This window comes from Magallana gigas, chromosome 9, assembly GCF_963853765.1.
Source record: "Magallana gigas chromosome 9, xbMagGiga1.1, whole genome shotgun sequence".
Classification (NCBI taxonomy): domain Eukaryota; kingdom Metazoa; phylum Mollusca; class Bivalvia; order Ostreida; family Ostreidae; genus Magallana; species Magallana gigas.
This window is the reverse complement of record NC_088861.1, coordinates 8384156-8403211: the sequence shown is the minus strand read 5'-3', so window position 1 is coordinate 8403211 and position 19056 is coordinate 8384156. Positions and strand designations below refer to the sequence as shown.

Here is a 19056-nt window from a genome sequence, read left to right as displayed (position 1 = left end):
TTGACGTGACGTCATTTTTAAAAATTTCAAAAAGTCATTTTGTCCCGGATTTTTCTCAAAAACGCTTTAAGATAGAGGCTTGAAATTTTCAATGGTTATGAATTGATCGATTTACCTCTGTAATAAGGCTCGAATTGAAAATCTGTCACTTCCTGTCGAAACCGGAAGTGAAATAAATTTTTCGAAAAAATGAATTTTCTGATCAAATCAAAAATGAATATGTGTTTTATAGAGCTTATCAAGCTGAATCTAACACTGAAAACCGTTTTAAAATCGGACGATTCATTAAAGAGATATCGGGGTTTAAAAATTGATTTTTCCGGAAATTTTGTTTCCGTGTCATTGGTTTAAAAAATACCGTAATGTTCAAAGCAGAATTAACTCGTACCAAAAATTATTGTTAAGTCGTACTTGAACAATTCGGATTTTTTTTGTTAAGACGTTCTTGAAATCGGAAAGGTGTTTGTTAAGTCGTACTTAAAATCATTCGGATTTTGTTAAGTCGTACCAGGAATAATTCGATTTTTTCATATTTTTATTTTAGTTACTCTTGTTAATGGTTTAAGAGCTCTGCTTCTTACAGGAACTTCCAGCTTTACTTCCGACATTAACGGAAGACCCACTCGTTGCTTTGCAACGAGCTTTGCTCTAGTTATTATTATTTTTCTTTTTCTTTATTTTTCTGACTTTTTCAAAGCTTAATATCTCAAAAAGTTTTCAACAGATTTACATGAAACTTTCAGGGATTATGAAGCATTATTGTGCCTCTAAGTTTTAAAATTTTCAACTACAACGTCACTTCCGTTTTTACGTTACGTCAATTTTTAAATTTTAAAAAAGTAATTTTGTCCAGGGCGTTTTTCAAAAACGGTTAAAGATAAAGACTTGGAATTTTCTGTGTTGAAGCAATGATCGTTTTTATTTAGACATAAGACTGGAAATAAGTTTCCGTCACTTCCGGTCTAAACCGGAAGTGTTTTAAAATTTTCGAATTTTCGAATTTTTCGTTTTAATTAAAAATGTTTACGAGGTTTGTAGAGTTTGTTATGCTGAACACGAATCTGAAATCCGTTTGAAAATCGGACGATGCATAACAGAGATATCGGGGGTTAAAAATTGATTTTTCCGGAAATTTTGATTCCGCGTCCTTGGTTTAAAAAATAGCGTAATGTTCAAAGTAAAATTAACTCGCACCAAAAATTTTCGCTAAGTCGTACTTGAACACATTCGGATTTTTTTGTTAAGTCGTTCTTGAAATCAGAAAGGTTTTTGTTAAGTCGTACGTAAAATCATTCGTATTTTGTTAAGTCGTACCAGGAATAATTCGATTTTTTTCATCTTTTTATTTTAGTTACTCTTGTTATTGGTTTAAGGGCTCTGCTTCATACAGGAACTTCCAGCTTTACTTCCGATATTAACGGAAGACCCACTCGTTGCTTTGCAACGAGCTTTGCTCTAGTTATTATTATTATTCTTTTTCTTTATTTTTCTGACTTTTTTAAAGCTTAATATCTCAAAAAGTTTTCAACGGATTAACATGAAACTTTCAGGGATTATGTAACATCATCGTCCCTAAAAGATGTTAAATTTTCAACTACAACGTCACTTCCGTTTTTACGTTACGTCAATTTTTAAATTTTAAAAAAGTAATTTTGTCCAGGGCGTTTTTCAAAAACGGTTAAAGATAAAGACTTGGAATTTTCTGTGTTGAAGCAATGATCGTTTTTATTTAGACATAAGACTGGAAATAAGTTTCCGTCACTTCCGGTCTAAACCGGAAGTGTTTTAAAATTTTCGAATTTTCGAATTTTTCGTTTTAATTAAAAATGTTTACGAGGTTTGTAGAGTTTGTTATGCTGAACACGAATCTGAAATCCGTTTGAAAATCGGACGATGCATAACAGAGATATCGGGGGTTAAAAATTGATTTTTCCGGAAATTTTGATTCCGCGTCCTTGGTTTAAAAAATAGCGTAATGTTCAAAGTAAAATTAACTCGCACCAAAAATTTTCGCTAAGTCGTACTTGAACACATTCGGATTTTTTTGTTAAGTCGTTCTTGAAATCAGAAAGGTTTTTGTTAAGTCGTACGTAAAATCATTCGTATTTTGTTAAGTCGTACCAGGAATAATTCGATTTTTTTCATCTTTTTATTTTAGTTACTCTTGTTATTGGTTTAAGGGCTCTGCTTCATACAGGAACTTCCAGCTTTACTTCCGATATTAACGGAAGACCCACTCGTTGCTTTGCAACGAGCTTTGCTCTAGTTATTATTATTATTCTTTTTCTTTATTTTTCTGACTTTTTTAAAGCTTAATATCTCAAAAAGTTTTCAACGGATTAACATGAAACTTTCAGGGATTATGTAACATCATCGTCCCTAAAAGATGTTAAATTTTCAACTACAACGTCACTTCCGTTTCAACGTTACGTCAATTTTTAAATTTTAAAAAAGTGATTTTGTCCAGGGCGTTTTTCAAAAACGCTTCAAGATAGAGACTTGGAATTTTCTGTGTTGAAGCATTGATCGTTTTTTTTTGGACATAAGGCTGGAATTTAGTTTCCGTCACTTCCGGTCTAAACCGGAAGTGTTTTAAAATTTTCGAATTTTCGAATTTTTCGTTTTAATTTTAAATGTTTACGAGGTTTGTAGAGTTGGTCATGCTGAATACGAAACTGAAATCCGTTTGAAAATCGGACGATGCATTACAGAGATATCGGGGTTTAAAAATTGATTTTTCCGGAAATTTTGTTTCCGCGTCCTTGGTTTAAAAAATAGCGTAATGTTAATAGTAAAATTAACTCGTACCAAAAATAATTGTTAAGTCTTACTTAGACACATTCGGATTTTTTTTGTTAAGTTGTTCTTAAAATCAAGAAGGTTTTTGTTAAGTCGTACTTAAAATCATTCGGATTTTGTTAAGTCGTACCAGGAATTATTCGTTTTTTCATCTTTTTATTTTACTTTCTCTTATTACTGGTTTAAGAGCTCTGCTTCTTACAGGAACTTTCAGCTTTACTTCCGACATTAACGGAAGACCCACTCGTTGCTTTGCAACGAGCTTTGCTCTAGTTTTTTTTCTTTTTCTTTTCTTTACAATTTTTGTGCAGAAGATTTCTTTGAGATGGGTGGTCCGATTTTTGTCAAATTTTCAGCATCGATCTATTATTATATAAACTTGATACGCTTTTTTTTATTTTGTAAAAATCACTTCCGGTTCGGACTTATCCGCCATTTTGTCATTTTTTAAAAAGTTCTTGTCCACGTATCTCCTCAAAAACGAGCAAAGATAGAAAGCTGAAATTTTCAGGAATGATAGAGGACATGAACGTCTAGCCTCACGAGGAAAATCATTGTCCGGAAATTCCGAGTACGGAAGCTAGCTGGGGTCAAAATATAGGACACGTTTTTGACGAAAACGTCTTGTCCACGCATCTCCTCAAAAACGTCCAAAGATAGAAAGCTGAAATTTTTAGGAATGATAGAGGACATGAACGTCTAGCCGCACGAGGAAAATCATTGTCCGGAAATTCCGAGTACGGAAGCTAGCTGGGGTCAAAATATAGGACACGTTTTTGACGAAAACGTCTTGTCCACGCATCTCCTCAAAAACGTCCAAAGATAAAAAGCTGACATTTTCAGGAATGATAGAGGACATGATCGTATAGCCTCCCGAGGAAAATCATTGTCCGGAAATTCCGAGTACGGAAGCTAGCCGGGGTCAAGATATAGAACACACTTTCGATGAGTTTTCATTGTCCACACATCTATTTTAAAGCGAGAAAAGATAGAAAGCTGAAAATTTCAGGAACGATAGAGGACATGATAGACTAGCATCACGAGAAAAATCATTGTCTGGAAATTCCGAGTAGGGAAGCTAAATTTTAAAACTCATATTAAATGTGTTATAATGACCTCAGACTAATTTTAAAACATAATATCTAAGTTGCATTTTAATTCTACGTCTAATAAAATCTTTTTCCAATTGATGGGATGAAATTTAAATTTTTTTGAAAATTTTAAATTTAATTAAATCGTTATAAAATGACCTCAGACTAATTTTAAAACATAATATCTAAGTTGCGCTTACAATTTTTTGTCCAATGAAATTTTTATCGAATTAATTGTATGAAATTTAACTTTTTTTAAAATTTAAAATTTAATTAAATCGTGTTAAAATGATCTCAGACTAATTTTAAAACATAATATCCAAGTTGCACTTACAATTCTGCGTCTGATGACATCTTTTTCGAATTGATTGGATAAATTATAAATTTTTAAAAAATTTTAAATTTAATTAAATCTTAATAAATTGACCTGAGACTAATTTTTAAATGTAATATTGAAGTTGTGCTGACAATTCTGCCTCTAATGACATCTTTCTCGAATTGATTGGATGATTTTTAAAATTTTTGAAAATTTTAAATTTAATTAAATCGTGTTTAAATGACTTCAGACTAATTTCAAAACATGATATTTAGGTTACGCTTACAATTTTAAGTGTGATGACATCTTTCTCGAATTGATTAGATGAATTTTAAATTTTTAAAAAATTTTAAACTCATTTAAATTGCATTAAAATGACCTCAGACTAATTTTAAAACATAATATCTAAGTTGCGCTTACAATTCTGCGTCTGATGACATCTTTCTCGAATAAATTTAATGAATTTTAAATTTTTAAAAAATTTTAAACTCACTTAAATCGCGTTAAAATGACCTCAGCCTAATTTTAAAACATGATATCTAAGATGTGCTTAGAATTTCGCGTCTAATGACATTTTTGTCGAAATGATTGGATGAGTTTTAAATTTTTTAAAAATGTTAAACTCATTTAAATTGCATTAAAATGACCTCAGACTAATTTTAAAACTTAATATCTAAGTTGCGCTTACAAATCTGCGTCTGATGACATCTTTCTCAAATAAATTGAATGAATTTTAAATTTTTTAAAAATTTTAAACTCATTTAAATCGCGTTAAAATGACTTCAGCCTAATTTTAAGACATGATATCTAAGTTGTGCTTAGAATTCTGCGTCTAATGACATCTTTGTCGAATTGATTGGATGATTTTTAAAATTTTTGAAAATTTTAAATTTAATAAAATCGTGTTTAAATGACATCAGACTAGTTCTTAAACATAATATCTAAGTTGCGCTTTGAATTCTGCGTCCAATGACATCTTTCTCGAATTGATGGGATGAATTTAAAAAAAATTAAAAAATTTAAATTTAATTAAATCGTGTTTAAATGAGATCATAAAAATTTTTGAACATGATATTTAAGTTGCATTTTGAATTCTGCGTCTAATGATATCTTTGTCGAATTGATTGGATGATTTTAAATTTTTTGAAAATTTTAAATTTAATCAAATCGTGTTTTAATGACATCAGACTAATTTTTAAACATAATATCTAAGTTGTGCTTTGAATTCTGCGTCCAATGACATCTTTCTCGGATTGATTGGATGAATTTAAATTTTTTTAAAAAATTTAAATTTAATTAAATCGTGTTTAAATGACATCAGAATAATTTTCAAACATGATATCTAAGTTGCACTTACAATTCTGCGTCTAATGACATCTTTGTCGAAATGATTGGATGAATTTGAAATATTTTGAATTTTTTTTTATTTTTTTTTAAATCATGTGAAAATAAATTATTGGACGGAAGACCCACTCGTTGCTCGCAACGAGATCGAATCTAGTTATTAGGGTCTTCCGTTTTCCAACGGAAGACCCTTTTGTTTTTCTTCGGTTTCTTTTTATTATTAAGGTCTTCCGTTTCCAACGGAAGACCTTATTGTTTTTGCTTTGTTTCTTTTTCCCTATTATTATTATTAAGGTCTTCCGTTTCCAACGGAAGACCTTATTGTTTTCGTACGATTTCTTTTTCCCTATTATTATTATTTTTCTTTTTTTTCTTACAATTTTTGTGCACGCGATTTCTCAGAAACGGCTCGGCCGATTTTCATGAAACTTTCACATCTGTTAGATAATGATCTAAACCTGATAGGTTTTTTATTATATTGATGACGTCACTTCCGTTTTTGAGAAATTGACGTTTTAGCGATTTTTAGGGGGGTTGCTTGTCCGTGGAACTTCTCCTAAACTATAAAAGATATCGAGTTCAAACTTTCAGGGAACGTAGACAAAAGAATGTAGATTTGTAATTTTATTTTCATTTTGATCTGTCTTGAAAGGCGCGGAAGCTCGCCTGGACCCGAAAATTGAGATGGAAAAAACGTCGAAATTTTTTCTGGTTTTCTTTAATTATCTCTTTTCTGAAAACTATTTTGTTAAGACATGTAATGTAAAAAAAGTTTCTATTTACAGGACCTTTTCTTTGAAATCAAGAAAAAGGGGCTGGCCCCTCAAATAAGGGGTCCAAAGGGCTCTAAAGTCTTTAATCTGTAGCCCTTTACTGAGAGATATTTTGTGAAAGGTTATGAAACAAATATGTTTATCTTACAGTTATGTATCCAACCAATGTAATGATTTCATTATGTGTTACGTAATTAAGGGTTTTTAGGGGCCAAAAGTCCAAAATTTCGATCACCCATATCTCAGAAAGGAAAAATATTTTGTAATGCAATACAGAAGAAAAGTTGTTCAAATTAATGTTCTTAACAATATGCAACCTTCAACATTTCGTTAAACGGCCCCGTTAAGGAGATAAGGGATCGGCCACTAAAATCTTCTTTGTCATATATCTCTAGAACGGTATCGGTTTTCTAAACACTTGTTGAACAAAATTTGTTTAAATTTAAATGACCTTTCATTTAATATCAAGAAAAAGGGGCTGGCCCCTCAAATAAGGGGATCAAAGGGCTCTAAAGTCTCTAATCTGTAGCCCTTTACTGAGAGATATTTTGTGAAAGGTTATAGAAGCAAATATGTTTACCTCACAGTTATGTATCCAACCAATGTAATGATTTTATTATGTGTTACTTAATTAAGGGTTTTTAGGGGCCAAAAGTCCAAAATTTTGATCACCCATATCTCAGAAATGAAAAATATTTTGAAATGCAATACAGAAGAAAAGTTGTTCAAATTAATGTTCTTAACAATAAGCAACCATCAACATTTTGTTAAACGGCCCCTATAGGGAGATAAGGGATCGGCCCCTAAAACCTTCTTTCTCATATACCTCCAGTACAATATCGGTTTTCTAAACACTTGTTGAACAAAATTTGTTTAGAATTCAATGACCTTTCATTTAATATCAAGAAAAAGGGGCTGGCCCCTCAAATAAGGGGACCAAAGAGCTCTAAAGTCTTTAATCTGTAGCCCTTATCTGAGAGATATTATGTGAAAGGTTTTAGAAGCAAATATGTTGTTCTCACAGTTATGTATCCAACCAATGTAATGATTTCATTATGTGTTACGTAATTAAGGGTTTTTAGGGGCCAAAAGTCCAAAATTTCGATCACCAATATCTCAGAAAGGAAAAATATTTTGTAATGCAATACAGGAGAAAAGTTGTTCAAATTAATGTTCTTAACAAAATGCAACCTTCAACATTTCGTTAAACGGCCCCTTTAAGGAGATAAGGGATCGGCCCCTAAAACCTTCTTTCTCATATATCTCCAGAACGATAATGAATTTTTAAACACTTGTTGACAACGTGTGTTCAGAATTAAATGTCCTTTCATTTGAATCCAAGAAAAAGGGGCTGGCCCTTTAAATTAGGGGATCAAAGGGCTCTAAAAGAATTTTATCTATAGCCCTTTAATGAGAGCCATCTTGTGAAAGGTTATTAAAGCTAGATTAAGTATAATACGTCTACATATCCTAACAGTATGATGATTTGCTCTTGCGTTACCCAATTAGGGTTTTTAGGGACCAGATGTAACAAGTTTAATATTTTCAATCTTATTTGGAAGAAATGCAAGTATTTTAAAAAGCAATGTAATAGACCTAAAAAGCAATACTTTAAAACATTAGTACTTCACTCCTTTTTCCATATCATGTTTTGATGTCGAAAATCAAAAGTCGATGATGTCATATTTTCTTCTAAAAATCGGACGGAAGACCTCCTCGTTGCTCGCAACGAGATCGTGTCTAGTTTTTTTTCTTTTTTTTTCTTACAAATTTTGTGCACGCGAGTTCTCGTAAACGGCTTGGTCGATTTTTATGAAACTTTCAGATCTAATAGAAGTTGATCTGAACCTTATTGGAAATTTTTTATATTGATGACGTCATTTCCGTTTCTGAGATATTGACGATTTAGTGATTTTTTTAGGGTCTGCTTGTCCATTGAACTCCTCCTAAACGGTAAAAGATATTGAGTTCAAATTTTCAGGGATGATAGACAAAAGATTGAAGATATGTCTAAAGGCAATCATCAATGTCTAGCTCAAAGAGCCTATAAGCTCGCCTGGACCCGAAAATAAATATTTAAAAAAAGTCATGATTTTTTGTGGTTTTCTTTGTTTATCTCTTTTCTCAAAAATATTTTGTTAAAACTTGTATAGCAAAAAAAGTTTATATTTATAAGAGCTTTCGTTTAATACCAAGAAAAAGGGGCTGGCCCCTAACATTAGGGACCCAAATGGGTCTAAAGTCTTTGATTTGTAGCTCTTTTCTGAGAGTTATTTTGTTATAAATTATAGAAGCAAAATTGTTTGTCTTACTGTTATGTACCCATACAATAAAATGCCTTTCTCATATGTTACGTAATTAGGGATTTTTAGGGGTCAGAAGTTCAAAACTTTGATCATCTATATCTCCTTAATGAAAAATATTTTGATAAGCAGTGTAAAAGAAAAAGTGTTTAGAATAACGTTTTCAACAATATTCAACTCTCAAAATTTCGTTAAACGGCCCCTAAAAGAAGATAAGGGACCGGCCCCTAAAACCTTCTTTCTCATATATCTCCAAAACGGTAACGAATTTCTAAAGACTTGTTGAACAAAATGTGTTCAGAATTAAATGACCTTTTATTTGATATCAAGAAAAAGGGGCTGGCCCCTCAAATAAGGGGACCAAAGGGCTCTAAATTCTTTAATCTGTAGCCCTTTACTGAGAGATATTTTGTGAAATGTTATAGAAGCAAATATGTTTATCTCACAGTAATGTATCCAAGCAATGTAATGATTTTATTATGTGTTACGTAATTAAGGGTTTTTAGGGGCCAAAAGTCCAAAATTTCGATCACCCATATCTCAGAAAGCAAAAATATTTTGAGATGCAATACAGAAGAAAAGTTGTTCAAATTAATGTTCTTAACAATATTCAACCTTCAAAATTTCGCTAAACGGCCCCTATAAGGAGATAAGGGATCGGCCCCTAACACCTTCTATCTCATATATCTGCAGAACGGTAACAATTTTCTAAACACTTGTTGAACAAAATTTGTTTAGAATTAAATGACCTTTCATTTGATATCAAGAAAAAGGGGCTGGCCCCTAAAATAAGGGGACCAAAGGGCTCTAAAGTCTTTAATCTGTAGCCCTTAACTGAGAGATATTTTGTAAAAGATTATAGCAGCAAATATGTTTATCTCACAGTAATGTATCCAAGCAATGTAATGATTTTATTATGTGTTGCGTAATTAAGGGGTTTTAGGGGCCAAAAGTCCAAAATTTTGATCACTCATATCTCAGAAAGCAAAAATATTTTGAAATGCAATACAGAAGAAAAGTTGTTCAAATTATTGTTCTTAACAATATTCAACATTCAAAATTTCGCTAAACGGCCCCTATAAGGAGATAAAGGATTGGCCCCTAAAACCTTCTTTCTCATATATCGCCAGAACGGTAACGGTTTTTTAAACACTTGTTGAACAAAATTTGTTTAGAATTAAATGACCTTTCATTTAATATCAAGAAAAAGGGGCTTGCCTCTAAAATTAGGGGACCAAAGGGCTCTAAAGTCTTTAATCTGTAGCACTTTACTGAGGGATATTTTTTGTAAGGTTATAGAAGCAAATATGTTTATCTTACGGTTATGTATCCAAGCAATGTAATGATTTTATTATGTGTTACGTAATTAAGGGTTTTTAGGGGCCAAAAGTCCAAAATTTCGATCACTCATATCTCAGAAAGGAAAAATAATTTGAAATGCAATACAGAAGAAAAGTTGTTCAAATTAATGTTCATAACAATATGCATCCTTCAAAATTTCGCTAAACGGCCCCTATAAGGAGATAAGGGATCGGCCCCTAAAACCTTCTTTCTCATATATCCCCAGAACGGTAACGATTTTCTAAACACTTGTTGACAAAATGTGTTCAGAATTAAATATCTTTTCATTTGATATCAAGAAAAGGGACTGGCCCCTTAAATTAGGGGATCAAAGTGCTCTAAAATCTTTTATCTATAGCCCTTTAATGAGAGCAATTTTGTGAAAGGTTATTAAGGCTAGATTAGGTATAATACGTTTATATATCCTAACAATATAGTGATTTTCTTTACCCAATTAGGATTTTTAGGGACCAGAGGTAAACAAGTTTGATCGTTTCTATCTTAATTAGAAGAAATGCAAGTATTTAAAAAACAAGAGAACTTATAAAAAGCGTACAATAAAACATAAGTACTTCACTCCTTTTTCCATAACATGTTTTGTTGTCGAAAATCAAAGTCAGTGATGCCATATTTCATTCTAAAAATCGAACGGAAGACCTCCTCGTTGCTCGCAACGAGATCGTGTCTAGTTATTATACTTTTTCTTTTTTTTCTGACTCCTTTTTTGCTTCATAACTCAAAAAGTTTTCAACTGATTTCAATAAAACTTCCAGAGATTTTAGCAAGTTATCGTCCCTCAAAGATGTTAAAGTTTTAAAGACAACGTCACTTCCGTTTTGGCGTGACGTCATTTTTAAAATTTTAAAAAAGTCATTTTGTCCGGGACTTTTCTCAAAAACGCTTTAGGATAGAGGCTTGAAATTTTTAATGGTTATGATTTGGTCAATTTACCTCTGTAATGAAGCTATATAATAAAAATCTGTCACTTGCGGTCGAAACTGGAAGCGAATCAAATTTTTTGAAAAAATGAATTTTTTGATCAAACAAAAAACCTATACGTATTTTGTAGAGCTTTTTAAGCTGAGTCTAATGCTGAAAACCGTTTAAAATTTGGAGGATGCATTACAGAGATATCGGGGTTTAAAAACTGATTTTCCCGGAAATTTTGATGCCGCGTTCTTGGTTTCAAAAATAGTGCAAAATTCACACTGAAAGTAACTTCTACTGTAACAATTCGTACTGATCATAAAACTTTATAAAAAACATAAAATTATAAGCATACTATTTAGTTTGCAAAGCTAAATACAAAACTTCAATTCGTTTTAAAATCGGATACTGCATTGCGGAGATATCGGGGTTTAAATATTGATTTTTCCGGAAATGTTGATTCCTCGTTATTGGTTTAAAAAATAGTGCAAAATTCACACCTAAAGTAACTCCTGCTGAAAAGATTTCGTACAGGTCATAAAACCGAACTCCTTTTTTATATAGTTAATCAGAGTGTTTATTGAAACAATTTCGTTAATTCGGTCGATAATTACGTTGTTAGTTTTTATTAGTCTGCTTAGTTTTAATCGAAATAATTATCGTACGATTCACCATGTCAACTCGCCATGTTTTGACTGCGAACAACAGCTGATAGCGGTGTGTCAGAAGAATGGCCTGCAAGACGGCGATAGTGGAAATTTCAGCTCAACTAACGCATGACAGATTATAAAGGTATGTTTCAATACAGGATATGTCGTATTGACTTTTTCTTTTCAAAGTGTTTGTGCACTTTTCAATCTAATCCGACATTCCTCTGACTCTAACCTCCGCTTTTGACGTGCGTAATAATATAAAAGCGGGCATTTGAGTCAGAGAAATCTCGGGATATTATCTGTCCAATGTATTTTCACGTGTATGTTTTGCACACTACTCGTTTGAATTTCTATTTATTATTATGTATATGTATGTCTTATTTTGTATTGAACAACACACCCCACACTGTAAAACAGTGCAATTAAAAGAGGTGGGGGTCCAAAGGCACACAAGAGTAGAATGTTGTAATTAGAGTGCATGTTTGCATGATGATAACTTTACCCTAAATATTTGAAAATAGCAGATCTTTACCATATTATCCCCACTTAATTAATGAATTAAAGAACTCAGACAGGCTTGTGCTTAATTAAATAAATATATTTGACATGGTAAATATTCAGTCTAATTAAAATTAGAACTTTTGTCTGGCTCACCGTTATATATGATTATCGCCTGTGAAAGAGCATGTAAATCAGAGTGCAAGATGAAAAGAACTTTTAGTTCAGATTTTAGGTTAATGTTCCCTGATATCTATAAAACATTCTTCTCAAGATTTGATTATTTCACAGAACATTGTAAATTCTTTGAGATTAGTTTATCTTTTATATACCGGTATATTGAATTTTATTGATTCATTTTAGGTAAACTTTACATGCAGAACACATCTACATTGTAAACAGTTTTTACAGTAAGACAAATGTATGTAATAATTTTTACTACATGTGCCTCAGATCTCTCTCTCTCTCTCTCTCTCTCTCTCTCTCTCTCTCTCTCTCTCTCTCTCTCTCTCTCTCTCTCTCTCTCTCTCATGCTTTTAATCTTGGCAAAGCATCACAGAGCAACATCATTTTGTGCATATCTCTATAGTAAAAGAAATCAACAATGCTTTAAATTTCAAAATGAGCATGTATTATCATGCAATCCCTCATTTTTTCATTGTACAACTAAAATCCAAAGCTTTGTAAAATTGTTTATGGAATTTTATACATACTAAACATAATATTGTTTTTAAAACCTGTCATTAATAAGGAAAGAGAAAAAAATCCTCGCTAAATTTATTTGCCAAAAAAAACTTAGTAGAATTTATTTAATAAAAAATGGTATAGCAGAAAATTATATGTTGAGGCTGTTCGGATGAAATACTGTAGGTCGTTTTAATTCCACCGTGTTAAAATTTCATGATTTTTACTAAAGTATCAATTGCTATGGTTTTAATTTCACGCTGCTTAAAAATTCAATTGATCAGAATAGAAGCATTTTATTTTAAATTTCATAGTATTTGGTTAAAGTGTTCAAACTTAAATGCTTCTTAGGAAAATCAAAAAATAGGGGGAGGGTATACATGTAAGGGTATTTCTAAGTGATGTGATGCTTTTGTCATGATAATATCATGTATATGTATGTAGTTTTGAATAAGGTTTCTTATTTAGGGAGGTTGAACAACAGTTGACCTCTAAAAGATTAGGTAACGATGCTTTATTTATGGAGAGCCTTATGAATCTGTGTTAAATAGAGGAAAGTGGAAATGCTGGGTTCACTTAAATGGCCATATTTTTCTTAATCCTTAATGGAATTGGCAAAATGAGGTATACTTTTTCTCAGAATAGCATAAGCTTTGTAAGTTTAAGACAAGATGACTTTTCAGAGAATGTTAGTGTAAGTTTCAAGACTACATGGTATTTCAGATTTCTCATTTAACTGTAATTTTGAGTGGATTTTGTACCAAAAGTTGTCTATTTTGGGAAAATGGATGATTTTGTTAGTTATATATGTCATTACATGATTTATTAGCTATAATATACAAGGGAAGTACCGGTAAATCAATTTGTAGAATGACCACCACTAGAGTAAATTGGCTTAGAAAGTATAGGTATTTCCTATCATGATGACAATTAATAGGCTTAAGTTAATTACCGAGATAAGAATTAATACTGTAAAAGAGTTTTGATCAATTGAATTATTTAATCATAAATTTGCAGCAATTTTGCTGTCTGATTTCATGAAATAACATTAAGCAACCTGACTTATATAACTCAATTTTTTTAAAACAGCATATTTTTCTTTCAAATAAAATTCACATGTAGACAAATGCAGTTATCAACTTGAGTAAAAAAAACTCAAGTTTCTGCTCCTTCCTATCCAAAAGTGATATTTTAGATATAATTACAGAATTCAAAAAGCCACCCCCTCTTTCCAATTGTCTCCATTACCATTACATGTTGGATATGTAAATGTACATTTGACCTTGAAATAACATCTGCTATAATAATTATTCTCGAAATGATCAAGAAACAAAATATTTTTACCCTTTTATTGTATATATGCATCAAAAATGTAGGAAAACATGTAAAATTTGAACATTTATCATGGAATTCTCATCCTTCCCCAGGTACCCGGTTGTGTTTGAGTTTCATTTTAATTAAGAGCAGACATCACACTTGTAGGTCTCACTATTTTAGCAAAGTTAAAAGGAGACTAGAAACCAGAATAAATAAGATATTCACTAAATATGACTATAAGCTTACTGTTTCATGAAAACAAGAAATCACATGTATGGCGGCATGTGTTTTTGTGAAAAAAAATGTTACATTTCATCCATTTATCAAGAAAAGATCAATTTTCAATATCAGTGATGGTTGTTTTCAAATATGTGTGAGAAATGACTCAAGAGAATTGCCACAAGTTTCATAATATTAGGTTAAGGTGTTCAAACTAATGCTTCTTAGGAAAATCAAAAAATAGGGGGAGGGTATACATGTAAGGGTATTTCTAAGTGATGTGATGCTTTTGTCATGATAATATCATGTATATGTATGTAGTTTTGAATAAGGTTTCTTATTTAGGGAGGTTGAACAACAGTTGACCTCTAAAGATGCTTTATTTATGGAGAGCCCTATGAATCTGTGTTAAATAGAGGAAAGTGGAAATGCTGGGTTCACTTAAATGGCCATATTTTTCTTAATCCTTAATGGAATTGGCAAACTGAGGTATACTTTTTCTCAGAATAGCATAAGCTTTGTAAGTTTAAGACAAGATGACTTTTCAGAGAATGTTAGTGTAAGTTAAAGGTAGCAAGGGACAGTTTGGATAAAGTTCCCGTCAATATTTTTGTAAAATTGAGAGTTGCTGTACTTGAAGGCTTATGAGTGTTGCTAAAATTCATGAAATGATTTTTAATGATTTAGAATTAGTTAGAGGGATGTGTATTGTTGAAATTGATATGCAATATGTAGGCCCCATATGTTAGGTACATGAGATTCAGAAGTAAAATGCGAAACCTGCAGCTATGACTGTTGTGTTGACTTTAGACATTGAAAATGAAAGTTACAGACGGAAGGGTAAATAACACGAAAAGTAGGTGGATGGGACATTATAAACTATACACCGGTAAGTTTCTGACATGTGATGGTGCAACATGCACATCGAACAGAAGGTCAACCCTTTGCAGGGAATTGGCTGGGGGAGGTCTTAAAAGCTGAAAAATTAGCAAAATATGATAGGGTCAAAATCTCATAAAAACCAGTATGTAGAAAATTTTACAGGTTTTGACTATTAATTTTCTTCAGAAATTGGTCATTGGCCTTATAAAGAGTGAATTAAAGGTATTTGTGCTGAATGGGAACTGAGGAAATTCTAGTTACAGGGTTCCGAAGACACACGTCCCCACGCTACAATGAAATGTATCAAAAAACTGTCCTGTGCCATCTAATGTCACGTATCGGGATATGTCTTACTAATTACACTGCATGGTCAGTGTATTTTTTTTCAGAAATACTATGCATATGTTAATGTAAACACAGCTATTATTAGTACTGGTACATGTATTAACACAGCTTATTTATTTTTTTAATTTCAGATATTGGTGGCCACATGGTTTTTACCTGTTGATTCTTTTCAGCTCTTGAGGTTAACCTGTCACCTCTACCCACATGCATATTCCTTAATGTGTTCTACAGACTATTTACCAGTAATTCAAATTAAATCGGATAATTCATGAACAGTTACTGTAATGGAACTTTAAGAAAGCATCATGCCTTGTTGTGGTTTGTGTTTGATAAGAAATTATAACAAACAAAATTATGGCTGTTTAAAGTAATTTACAATTGTTAGCTGTGAAAATTTGTTTTTCAATAAAAGTATGCAATTATGTTTCCTTTATTTTGTTTTTAGCTCACCTGAGCCAAGGCTCAAGTGAGCTTTTCTGATCACAATTTGTCGTCGTTGTTGTAAACTTTTCATATTTTCATCTTCTTCTCAAGAACCACTGGGCAGATTTCAACCACATTTGGCACTAAGCACCACTAGGTGAAGGGGATTCAAGTTTGTTCAAATGAAGGGCCACGCCCTCTTTAAAGGAGAGATAATTGAGAATTATTGAAAATATGTTGGTATTTTTCAAAAATCTTCTTCTCAAAAACTATTCGGCCTGAAAAGATTAAACTTGTGTGGAGGCATCCTCATGTGGTGTAGATTCAAGTTTGTTCAAATCATGGTCCCCGGGGGTAGGGAGGGGCCACAAGAGGGGGATCAAGTTTTACATAGGAATATATAGAGAAAATCTTTGAAAATCTTCTTCTCAAAAACTATTAGACCAGAAAAGCTCAAATTAAAGTGGAAGCATCCTCAGGTAGTGTAGATTCAAGTTTGTTCAAATCATAGTCCCAGGTGGTATGGTGGGGCCACAATGGGGGAATGGATTTTTACATAGAAATATATAGAGAAAATCTTTAAAAATCTTTTTCTCAGAAACTAATCAGCCAGAAAAGCTGAAACTTATGTGGAAGCATCCTCAGGTAGTGTAGATACAAAGTTGTGAAAATCATGACCCCAGGGATAGGTTTGGGCCACAATGGGTGGGGGATTTAACATAGGAATATATAGAATAAATATTTTAAAATCTTCTTCTAAGAAACTAATCAGGCAGATGATTCTTTATAATTGTTAAGACTTTGGCCCCAGGACAGTTCTTTGGCCTCACAAGAAGGTTCAGAGTTTGATGTAGGTTTATATCCCATATATAAACTTTTGTTAAGGATCTTTTTGAGAACTGCAATACTCAACATGCGATATGACTATTAAATCAATATAAAATCATCCTTTTAGAAAAGGAACTAATGATTATAAACATAAGAATATTTAGGGGGGGGGGGGGGAATGGATTTTATTTATACAGGATCTACATGTATTATTGTACATTGTCCAGATAGTTTGCATTGTGACTCCATTAAGCTGATTTTATCATACCTATTGTTCCTCAGGTGAGCGACGTGGCCCATTTGCCTCTTGTTTTAGTTTTTCATTGTTTTTCAATATTAAAAATTACACATATGTAACCTACGGTATATTTCATGATGAGTACAAAACTAAAATCCGTTTTTAAATCGGACGATGCATAACAGATATCGGGGTTTAAAAATTGATTTTTCGGAAATTTTGATTCTGCGTTTTTGTTTCAAAAATAGCGTAAAGTTCAAACACGTACCAAAAATAATTCGATTTTATTTAAGTACTTTGACACCTTCGGAATTATTTGTTTGTTAAGTCGTTCTTAGAATCGAAAAGGTTTTTGTTAGTTCGTACATAGTATCATTCGTATTTTTTTTATGTTTTACTTTAAGTTGCTCTTGTTATTGATTTAAACACTCTGCTTCTTGCAGGAACATCAAGCTTTACTCTTGAAATTAACGGAAGACCCACTCGTTGCTTTGCAACGAGCTTTGCTCTAGTTAGGGTCTTCCGTTTTTGAACGGAAGACCCTCTTGTTATTCTATTGTTTCTTTTTATTATTATTTTTTTTCTTTTTCTTTATTTTTCTGACTTTTTCAAAGCTTAATATCTCCAATAGTTTTCAACTGATTAACATGAAACTTTCAGGGATGATGTAGCATTATTGTGCCTCAAAGATGTTAAATTTTTATTTACAACGTCACATCCGTTTTTACGTTACGTTAATTTTTAAATTTTAAAAAAGTGATTTTGTCCAGGGCGTTTTTCAAAAACGCTTTAAGATAAAGACTGGGAATTTTCTGTGTTGAAGCATTGACCGTTTTTATTTGGACATAAGGTTGGAATTTAGTTTCCGTCACTTCCGGTCCAAACCGGAAGCGTTTTAAAATTTTTGAATTTTCGAATTTTTCGTTTTAATTTCAAATGTTTACGAGGTTTGTAGAGCTGGTCATGCTGAATACGAAACTGAAATCCGTTTGAAAATCGGACGATGGATTACAGAGATATCGGGGTTTAAAAATTGATTTTTCCGGAAATTTTGATTCCGCGTCCTTGGTTTAAAAAATAGCATAATGTTCAAAGTAAAATTAACTCGTACCAAAAATAATTGCTAAGTCGTACTTGAATACATTCGGATTTTTTTTGTTAAGTCGTTCTTGAAATCGGAAAGGTTTTTGTTAAGTCGTACTTAAAATCATTCGGATTTTGGTAATTCGTACCAGGAATGATTCGATATTTTTCATCTTTTTATTTTAGTTTCTCTTGTTATTGGTTTTAGAGGTCTGCTTCCAACAGGAACTTCCAGCTTTACTTCCGACATTAACGGAAGACCCACTCGTTGCTTTGCAACGAGCTTTGCTCTAGTTCTTATTATTATTATTCTTTTTATTTTTTTTCCAACTCGAATATTTCAAAAACGCTTGCATCGATTGCTTTGAAATTTTCAGATTTTATGTGTTTTTTAAAGATCTCTATGATATGAAAAAATTATTTGATGACGTCATCAAATTCGTCAGATATTGATGTTTTTAACGTTTTAAAAAGTGATTATGTCCGGAGCTTTTCTCCTTTGTGATTTTAGATAAAGCTATGAGATTTACAGAGTAGGTAGAACTACCTTTTTACTTATGACATAAGGCTGGAAACTCAATTCGAACACTTCCGGTCGAAACCGGAAGCAGAACCAATTTTTTTCAATTTTCATGTTTTTCGATTTTTTGAAATTAAACGTGCGTATCTTACAGTAATTGTCATGCTGACTACGAAACTGAAATCTGTTTAAAAATCGGAGGATGCGCTACAGAGATATCGGGGTTTAAAAATTGATTTTTCCGGAAATTTTGATTCCACGTTCTTGGTTTAAAAAATAGCTTTTTAGTTAAATTAACTCGTACCAAAAATAATTGTTAAGTCGTACTTGAACACATTCGGATTTTTTTTGTTAAGTCGTTCTTGAAATCGAAAAGATTTTTGTTAATTCGTATTTAAAATCATTCGGGTGTTGTTAAGTCGTACCAGGAATAATTCGATTTTTTTCATATTTTTATTTTAGTTACTCTTGA

The 19056-nt window shown here is 32.0% G+C and overlaps 2 long non-coding RNA genes across 4 annotated transcripts in view; one reads left to right on the top strand and one right to left on the bottom strand.

The window, feature by feature from the left end:
* The window catches only part of LOC136271319 (uncharacterized), a 182320-nt gene that overhangs the window by 148140 nt on the left and 15124 nt on the right, over positions 1–19056 (bottom strand). The window lies entirely within an intron of this gene.
* Positions 10616–15916, top strand: LOC136271716 (uncharacterized). Its single transcript, XR_010709664.1, has 2 exons — positions 10616–11686; positions 15624–15916. It is a non-coding gene; the product is annotated as an uncharacterized lncRNA (long non-coding RNA).